The sequence below is a fragment of the Mytilus galloprovincialis genome, chromosome 11 (assembly GCF_965363235.1).
Source record: "Mytilus galloprovincialis chromosome 11, xbMytGall1.hap1.1, whole genome shotgun sequence".
NCBI lineage: Eukaryota > Metazoa > Mollusca > Bivalvia > Mytilida > Mytilidae > Mytilus > Mytilus galloprovincialis.
The window spans coordinates 86176107-86186308 of NC_134848.1; the positions used below are offsets into that span (position 1 = coordinate 86176107).

At 31.7% G+C, this 10202-nt stretch overlaps 1 long non-coding RNA gene across 1 annotated transcript; it reads right to left on the bottom strand.

Annotated features, from left to right (window-relative positions):
- Window positions 1-2737: 2737 nt before the first annotated feature.
- LOC143052965 (uncharacterized) lies at window positions 2738-9675 on the bottom strand. The gene is made up of 3 exons (XR_012971313.1): window positions 9491-9675; window positions 5339-5485; window positions 2738-2850 (listed from the first exon to the last, which is right to left on the bottom strand). It is a non-coding gene; the product is annotated as an uncharacterized LOC143052965 (long non-coding RNA).
- Between the last annotated feature and the right edge of the window lie 527 nt (window positions 9676-10202).

Consider the following 10202-nt stretch of genomic DNA (forward strand, 5'->3'; position numbering starts at 1 on the left):
ATTGGCCCTTTTGTCTTTCGATCTCTTCACTTTGGATATGCGGGGGGTAAATTTTCTGATTTTCAGTATCAAAGTATAATAACTTGCATTCCTAAAGAGGGAAAAGACAGACAGTATATTAGTAACTGGCGTCCTATTAGTCTTTTGAATACTGATATGAAAATAGCTTCTGCTGTTATAGCTAATAGACTTAAACCCGTTTTACCATTTATCATAAGTGACACACAAAAAGGTTTCATTAAAGACAGATTTATGGGTGAGAACACACGCCTTTTATATGATTTGATGCACTATCTTGAGGAAAATAATAAGACAGGTCTTTTATTACTTGTTGATTTTGAAAAGGCATTTGATTCCTTGGAATGGTTATTTTTAAAAAATACTTTGAAAAGCTTTAATTTTGGGCCTTCTTTATGTAGATGGTTTGAAACTTTATACTCAGGGGCATCAAGTTGTGTTATAAATAATGGACACATGTCTAAGTTTTTTCATTTAGAAAGAGGTTGCAGACAAGGAGATCCTCTTTCTCCCTATTTATTTATAATTGGGGTTGAATTATTATCTTTGAAATTAAAAGGTAATCCTGACATAAGGGGAATTACTATCAATGATGATGAATCACTTTTAAGCATGTACGCAGATGACACATTCCTTATGTTAGATGGAAGGGAAATATCGTTGAGGGAAACACTTTCATGTTTTGAATCTTTTTATAAAATTTCAGGTCTGAAAATAAATGCTTCAAAGACAAAAGCACTATGGGTTGGAAGTAAAAAATATTCTGATCTTATTTTATGTCCAGACTTAAAACTTCATTGGTCACATTCAAATTTTAAACTTTTGGGGATTGAATTTTCTTTAGATTTAAGCTGTATCACAGAAATTAATTTTGCTAAGAAAATTAAAGAGGTTTTTGCAATTCTGAAGAGCTGGCAACATCGAAAACTCACATTATTAGGAAAAATTACAGTAATTAAATCACTTGCTCTTTCAAAGTTGGTCCATTTATTGACTGCATTACCAAACCTATCACACTCCAGGTTAACAGAGCTCACTTCATTATTTTATGATTTCATATGGAATGGAAAACCAGACAGAATTAAGCGAAACACACTTGTTGGTAATATTTCACAAGGTGGACTTAATATGGTACATCTTCATTCATTTAATATCTATTTGAAAATTAGTTGGATAAAAAGACTGCTGGCAAACCCTAGCGGTGGCTGGCAGCAGTTGTTACTGGCAGACCTTATGCAGTACGGGGGTGAAAGGGTTTTAAATCTTCAGAAAGAAAAGCTGATTGAGATTGCTAAAAGATGTAAAAATTCTTTCTGGAAGGATGTTTTACTATGCTTGTCCGCTGCAAAACCTATTACTGAGATTTCTGTCAGTGACATTTTATCCTTAGATATTTTGAACTTTTCTTCTTTGGATGATTTCCCATATTACATTCAATGGGAAAAGGGGGGTGTGCAGTCAGTAAGTGACCTTATTAATCGTGAAAATATGATTTTTTATAAATTTGAGCAATTTCAAGAAAAAATACAAACCAACAATTTTATTAAATATTATGGTTTGATATCAAAAATCCCTAACGCTATGAAAAAATGCCTTAAAGATAACTGTCTAAATCAAGATTTAGATAAGTCTAACACTGGTGATACTTTCTTAAAAAAAATCAGGTGTAATGTGAAAGCCAAATTTGTATATAAAAACTTAGTAAATGAAGTTATTCAACTACCAACAATTAAATTTTTGAAATGGGCAGAGCTGTTAGTTATTGATACTACAGAATGGTCAGAGTATTTCATGATAACAAAAAAGTCTTGTAGAGATGCTTATTTAAGAACCTTTCAATATAAATTTTTGCATAGAATTATAGCAACGAATACCTTTTTGTACAAAATCAAATTAAAAGATACCAAGTTATGTACTTTTTGTAAACTTGGAGAAGAAACCATTGAACACCTGTTTTTTGAATGCCCAATAACTTTTCAATTGTGGCAGTCTTTTTTCAATATTGTGAAACTTTTTTTTGTAAATTTTGATCTCAACAAAGAGAATGTGTTTCTTGGTTGCAAACATGAAAGTTTATTATTGAATCTGCTAATCATAATTACAAAGAATTATATATACAAATGTAAATTAAATGAAACAAAACCAAATATGATCGAGTTAAAAAATAAAATAAAGAAATACCAATTTCTTGAAAATCATATTGCAAAGAAAAATGATAAAGTCCAAGTTTGTGAAAAATTTTGGTCTCCTTTACATGTAATATTTAACTAAGTGTTGTTTTCATATTATCTATGTTTAGTTTAGAGAAAAGAAATAATTTATAAATTATGAGCAAATTTATTTCTTTAAAAAAATTGTATTAAAAAGTAAGTCATGATACATATTGTAACAAAACAGATGAGTGAAAGTATTAGTGTTGTATGTGAGTAAGTTAGAGAGAGAGAGAGAGGAGAGATAAATCAAATACAATTTATATGTAACCTAAAATATTTTTATTGTTAAAAATTAATTAGTCAGAGATTCTTTTTGTATATATTGCTATATTTTTTTCTTATATATTCTGTATTTACCCCTTGATACCATTGTCAGGTGGTAGTGTAATGGGGTGTGTAAAATCCTGACTATTGAAAAACAAATAAAAGATAAAAAAAAAAGGGCGTGAAGGCTACTGAAATCTTCGTCTTACTTGTGACAGAAAAATCAAGATGATAAAACGAGATCACAATATTTTTGTTTTATTTATACAATCTATCAAAGTCAACATTAAAATAAAATGTTCCATTCATTCTCTATAAAGTTCTATCTTGACTCTTCCAATCAAAACTCTGCATTCTGAAAAAAAAAGAAATTGATTACTGTTATGAAGTAAACATGTTTAACAATAACTTACTTGCATTTTGAATCACCACCAAAAATTATACAGATCTGTAGATTAGTATAACTAACATGACTAAGAAGTGTGTAAAGTTTTAAGCAATAATCATGAATAATTTTTAAGATATGGCGCGACATATCATATGATACCCCACTTTTTTTTATATTTTACAAATTATTCAATAACTCTAAAATAAAATTTTGAATCAATACCAAAAAGTATGCAGATCTTCAGATTAATATAACTAAGAAGTGTTTTAAGTTTTAAGTATGCAGATCTTCAGATTAATATAACTAAGACGTGTTTTAAGTTTTAAGTATGCAGATCTTCAGATTAATATAACTAAGAAGTGTTTTAAGTTTTAAGTATGCAGATCTTCAGATTAATATAACTAAGACGTGTTTTAAGTTTTAAGTATGCAGATCTTCAGATTAATATAACTAAGAAGTGTTTTAAGTTTTAAGTATGCAGATCTTCAGATTAATATAACTAAGACGTGTTTTAAGTTTTAAGTATGCAGATCTTCAGATTAATATAACTAAGACGTGTTTTAAGTTTTAAGTATGCAGATCTTCAGATTAATATAACTAAAACGTGTTTTAAGTTTTAAGCAATAATCCTATGATACATTTGTTGTAATCATAAATCTTTTTTAAGATAAGGCATGACATGTGAAAAAAAAACACCTGTTTTTGGCCTTATTAGCTTTTTTGGATTCGAGCGTCACTGATGAGTCTTTTGTAGAAAAAACGCCCTTCTGGCGTGATTACAAAAGGAGTAGGTTCAGTAAGACCCCTTTTTGGCCCCAAAATTAAGCAGTTTTGCAAAATTGTGAAAATGTAATCTTTTAGTTATTTTTTGGAAAGAAGAATGCTTCTGCTACATAAATATGTGCTGTTTTTGACAATACAATGCACATATATTGTGTACTAGCATCATAATGTCATGCTAAATTACTGAAATCTTCCCAATTATAGCATTTTAGTTAAATTTTAGACGGTTTCCGTCTTAAATGAAAGTGGCCGCATTCTTGTTCATTCATAATATTGAAATGTAAGTTGTATTTGATGATAATACATAACATATATAAAGGTTGAGGATGAACACGGATGCGGCCACTTTCATTTTTGACGAAAACCATCTGAAAAGTGACGTTTTTTGGCATATTTGATAGATTTTTCATATTTAAGCTTCAATCGGAGCGTTTTTAATGACTGAATTAGTTAAAATCTTTAACATAAACTAATCGAATCAATTGAAATAGACACTTAAGGGTTTAAAAAGTGTCCTAAATATCTCGTTAGATGAAACTGAAATTTGGGGCCAAAATCGGCCCTTACCGGACCTACTCCTTTATCCTGGTATCTTTGATGAGTTTATTTAGTTATAAAGTCCTGTAACTCAGACTATTTTCAGTGATAAAAATCTTATTTTCTTTCCAAAAAGTATACAGACCATTAAGACCATCATGAGAAACAACTATGAAAAGTTTCATGAAATTTGGATAAGTGGTTCTCAAGTTAAGGTGTGACATGTGGATGCCAGACAGACAGAAAGACGAACACCGGACATTTGTATACCATTATACATCCCGCAGTCTCACAGTCTGTACCAAAAACTTTTCCAACTACTAATCTGAAGACCAATATTCTGCCATTCGATATCTTCTTATGTGCCTAAACAAAGTTTTGCAAATACGTGCAAGTCCAAATAAAATTTTACTAGTCTGGGGCATCAGACTTGTGGCTAACTGTGCAGACTGGGACTCCATGTCAAAATTTTGACAGGCTTACACAAATAAGGCCGTTAGTTTTCTCATTTGAATTGTTCTACATTGTCATTTCGGGGCCTTTTATAGCTGACTATGCGGTATGGGCTTTGCTCATTGTTGAAGGCCGTAAGGTGACCTATATTTGTTAATTTCTGTGTCATTTTGGTCTCTTGTAGACAGTTGTCTCATTGGCAATCACACCACATCTTCTTTTTTATATTATAAAATGCATTCTATTCGAAAGCAAATAAAATCACGAAAATGGCTTTGTAGAACAATGTGGATACATTTCACAAATCAATATCATGATAATATTGAACAGATACGATCATGGTATGCCCTAATGGAGGGGTATTTGCAAAAACGACCTGTAAAGGGAAATTTGGTCCCAAGACTGGTATTTTTCGCAAATACCCCTCCATAACACAATATATCTGTTTAATTACACTCAATATATTTTGATTGAAACTCTCTGTACAGATGAAAGGAATTCTTCTTTTTTTGGGGGGGCTATAATTGATAATCCATATTTTCACTTTATATTCGAAATAACGAATTGTAGTAAACGTGTGGTTTACTGTTTTCATGATGCCTTTATAAGATTGGGAACAATTTTGATTGGAAGAGACACCAGAAGGTAAAAAATGAATATATTCAAAAAGGCAAATACTGACCTTAAATCAACCCTGGTACATTGCAGCTCGTCTCTGGAACCAGAAAGGTAAATCACAGGCTGAGATCCAGAATAGAACATACCAGAAGGTGAACCAATTTCTCTGCCATCTTTTTCCTGAGTTGAATCTGGCCATACCAATAAGGGACTACAAATAAATCAGGAATATATAAGATACATGTACATTGTTTTCCTGAGTTAAATCTGGCCATACCAATAAGGGACTACAAATAAATCAGGAATATATAACATACATGTATATTGTTTTCCTGAGTTAAATCTGGCCATACCAATAAGGGACTAAAAATAAATCAGGAATATATATAAGATACATGTACATTGTTTTCCTGGGTTAAATCTGGTAGCAGTGTTGGTAGGGTGCCTTGGTCATCTTTTTCTGTATTCTTTATTTTTGATACTATTTTTCACTGTTGCTTTATATCCTAAAATTGTGAATTTAGGCCAAAATAAATAAATAGTGTGTTTCCGGTTTCCCGACCCTACATTGTACCTCCGTTTCTGACGCCGACCCTAAACATTTTATTGACAAAAATAAAAACATATCAAAATAATGTTATTAATAAATTATGTGGAACATTTTAATAAAGTATCTGAACATCATCTGTATTTGATCTCATTTGCCAGAGCTCAGTCATACCAAGAACGAACCATTAATCGACAAGAGGAAACGGTGACGCATAGCCACCCAACCCTCCTGTTACATTTTTGGTTCGTTCTTGGTATGACTGAGCTCTGGCAAATGAGATCAAATACAGATGATGTTCAGATACTTTATTAAAATGTTCCACATAATGTACATGTGAACAGTGAAACAGTAAATTTGGTTATGTGAAGCAAAATTTCATTGGTCAGATTAATGATAAATCCAAGTGGTCTAATTCAGACCCAGTACAAAATATTTCTTTAATAAGTCTATACTTTTCACAGGTCCATTTAAGAAGGTATAATTCCTCCATGAGAATGGCAAAATCTTCTCTTAAATATCCAGTAAGTTGGATGAAACATCTTCCAAATCATAACCATATGATTTATCTAAATATACACTTTGTCATTCCTTTCTCTGACAGTGAAATAGTTCATTTTGCGTCATTCCGTGTTTGCAAAGGGAGATTATTACACAGCTGCGCATCTCCGTTACAGTTTATTTTGCTATCTTCTGCAGACTGGAATCAAAGCCTTAAAGGCTGTAAAAGCAATTGCTGCCATGTTAATGTTTGGGGACTTTTATTTTTCATCCACATATATACAAGAATTAAACCTGACATGAGTGTTGTCTAGTTAAAAGTAAGAAGGTTTTAACTTTATATAAATAAAAGACTTTAGCAGAAAGTCATTTTTAATATGTTTTATATTTCACAAGGAGACAACACGTTTACCAGGCTAAAGTTGGGGTCAAATATACATGTGCTGAAACATATAACTCAAAAAGAAATCATCATGGATTATCCCCTGGTAGTGTTTGTAACTTCCTTGGCAATAATTTCCTTTATTGATTTAATTTTAACAATTTTCATTATTAATTTATATTTAACCATTAACACAAATGATTAAGTTAAAACATTTCAACTTTCCAGACGCAAATGTTAAAAAACAGGAAAGAAATAAAATATCTTACAAGACATAAGGGAGCTACCATTTGATTTTTATGGGGGGGCTAGGATGAAATTTGAAAAAAATGGGCAGGACAGGAATTTTGAGTAAAAAAAAAGGCAGGATGAGACACTTGCAAAAAAAAAAAGTCAGGATGACAATTTAGGTAAAAAAAAGTCAGGATAAACTAAAAAAAAAAGGCAGGACTGAATAGAGTGAAAAATAAAAAGGCAGGACAGAGATTACAACTTAAAAAAAAATGCAGGACAAAATTTTTCATCCTAGCCCCCCCATAATAATCAAATGGTAGCTCCCTAAACATGTAAAGAATAAATGTATATTTCAGCTTAATAAAAATATTTTCATAATGTTACTTAGTCATCATTTTTAAAACTAAGTTCCAAACATTGTTGCTCAGTTGATATGTGTCCTTCTGATGCGGTACGAGCACAGGCACTTGTTTCTATCCATAGGAAGGTCGATTATCCATATAAATAGTTTTATATGGATAGTCGACCTTCCTATGAATAGAAACAAGTGCATGTGGGTACGAGATAACTACAATTCTCATGCAATCCCGAAAAGGGGGGTCATCACAGACAAACATGACATCAAATCGTTATCACTGAACTAGTATATATATTGTATAGGGGCCAGCTGAAGGACGCCTCCGGGTGCGGGAATTTTTCGCTGCATTGAAGACCTGTTGGTGACCTTAATTCTGCTGTTGTATGTTTTTCTATGGTCGGGTTGTTGTCTCTTTGACAAATTCCCCATTTCCATTCTCAATTTTATTATACGAACAAGAACAAACAGCTCTACGTTGCTTTGATATTTATCAATTTTCAGGAAACATTGCGAAAAATGATCTTCAATATTTCGAAAACATGTGAAATAAAATTGCTAACACGGTGGACCGTCGAGTGTCAACAAACGTAGTAGACTTGTTCACTGAAAAGACGAGGATAATGGTTTCATCTGACATTTGTTATGCAAACCCAGTTTTGATCATGATATTTAAAAAGACGTACTTTTTTTTTTTTTTTTTTTTCTATCTATGTATTAATAAACTAGAAAATTCCAAATTGTAAATATCTCTTCATCTGGACCGACTTGGCATCTACTACGTTTGGACGGGTCCATTTCATTAGTAAGGTGATCGATAAATATTACGGAGTTTTGACAGAAAAGGAAAACGAACTTATTGTTATGTGTTTTCAACAAGGGTTTCGTTCCGCTAATTTATTTGCGCCAATAAAGTTTGTCTATTTTTAGATTACAGGTAATAATTTGACACTACGCATTAACCTGTGTAGTGATTTTGATTTTACGATAAATGTATGAATGAACGATAATTTTATGAATGAACAAGAGCACCTGACCTCTTAAAGAAACACAAATTAAACATAAAAACCGTATTTATTAGGAGATAATTCAGTTAAATTTTCAATACTAAATCAACAACTGAAATGAATCCATATTTTGTTGAAACATCGTACGAACGGCGGAAAACGGAATCGCATTTATAAAAATGTACTTTTTTTCACTCGGACTTCTATGTTATTTGATAGTCAAACGGTTGACCCTTTAAATACAAAAATACATCTACAAGAACATATTCTGAAACTTCTTAAATCCACTAACTTTTTTTTAAAGTTTCAAGCTATGTATTGCATTAGAAAACATACATAGGTGTTAAAGAATGACTGACCAGGAGCCTGTTTAACAAAATACTATGGCTTGATCTGGGCGGAGTCTCTGATCTGGGTCACAAAGATGGCCATACGCGACGGCATAAAAGCAATTGCTTTAAAAAACTAGACATCAAAATCCAGGTAAGTTTTTAATTTTCTGAAACGTATACTTCATATAACTTTTATATAGCTAGTTCCTGCCATGCCTTAAAACTTTCCTAGATGTACCAGTTTCTCTGTACTCAAAGTAAATTTTGAGGGGTAAACACGGCCATATTTTTAAATTCCTATGATGAACCTTTTAAGAGGGATCATCATTTGGGGAGAGGGTGTTTCAAACCTGTTATTTTTCAGTTTGAAAAATTTCGTTTTAATATTTCGTATCTGTTGCCCTTTTTCTTTTTATATATTTGCCACATAATTTAATTTACCGGGATATAATCATGATAATAACCCATTGATTTACCGGGATATAATCATGATAATAACCCATTGATTTACCGGGATATAATCATGATAATAACCCATTGATTTACCGGGATATAATCATGATAATAACCCATTGATTTACCGGGATATAATCATGATAATAACCCATTGATTTACCGGGATATAATCATGATAATAACCCATTGATTTACCGGGATATAATCATGATAATAACCCATTGATTTACCGGGATATAATCATGATAATAACCCATTAATTTACCGGGATATAATCATGATAATAACCCATTGATTTGAGATGTGTGATATAATCTCCGACTATAAAAATGTCTGACCAAGAGGCAAGACTAAACTTAAATGTAAAAACATCTGCCCTATGTTTGACGTGCTAAAATGTACCTGAACTGGCATTTCTACATGGTCTCCTCTCTTAGCCAAAGTTGTGGAGAACTGGCGTTTTACAACCAAACTAAAGAGACGAGGAATCTTCGAAGCCATGGTGTTACGAAAAGTGTCCTTGAAAGGTTGTAAATGAAAACTGTTACCCTGCAGTTGCGTCTCCTCGCTCTCGTTTGTTTGAAGGAGCGGGAACCAGTTTATTCTTTTGAGACATTTCGTTCTTTTAATGCTATTTTCGTACCTAAATCTCTGCAATATGTCGCCCCATTATTGGAACGGGCATATACAATAAAATGATAAAATGGTAAAGTAGACGGTAAGACCAAGGATTTGTATAGTGAGATAGTAAGACCTACTATACAAATCATTGAGTAGACGAATAAACCTTTATTGTAATATAAATGATGATAAGAAAGAATAAAACTAATAATAAAATTATCAGATGAAGATGATGATGATGATGAACAACAATTTTTGCTTTTTTTATATTCTATTTCGTTTCTAATTATGATGACATTGCTCTAAACAAATTTGATTCACAACTTTCTAGCAAGTATTTTTTTTTAATTTAAAATTTCAATAGCGCTATTAATATATTGTCATAATATATATATACTAGTGCATTAACTTGTAACGTAACAAACCGATAGTTTTAATTTCACAATACGATCTCTATACTAATGTATAAACATGTGTAAATATGTCTCTGCCC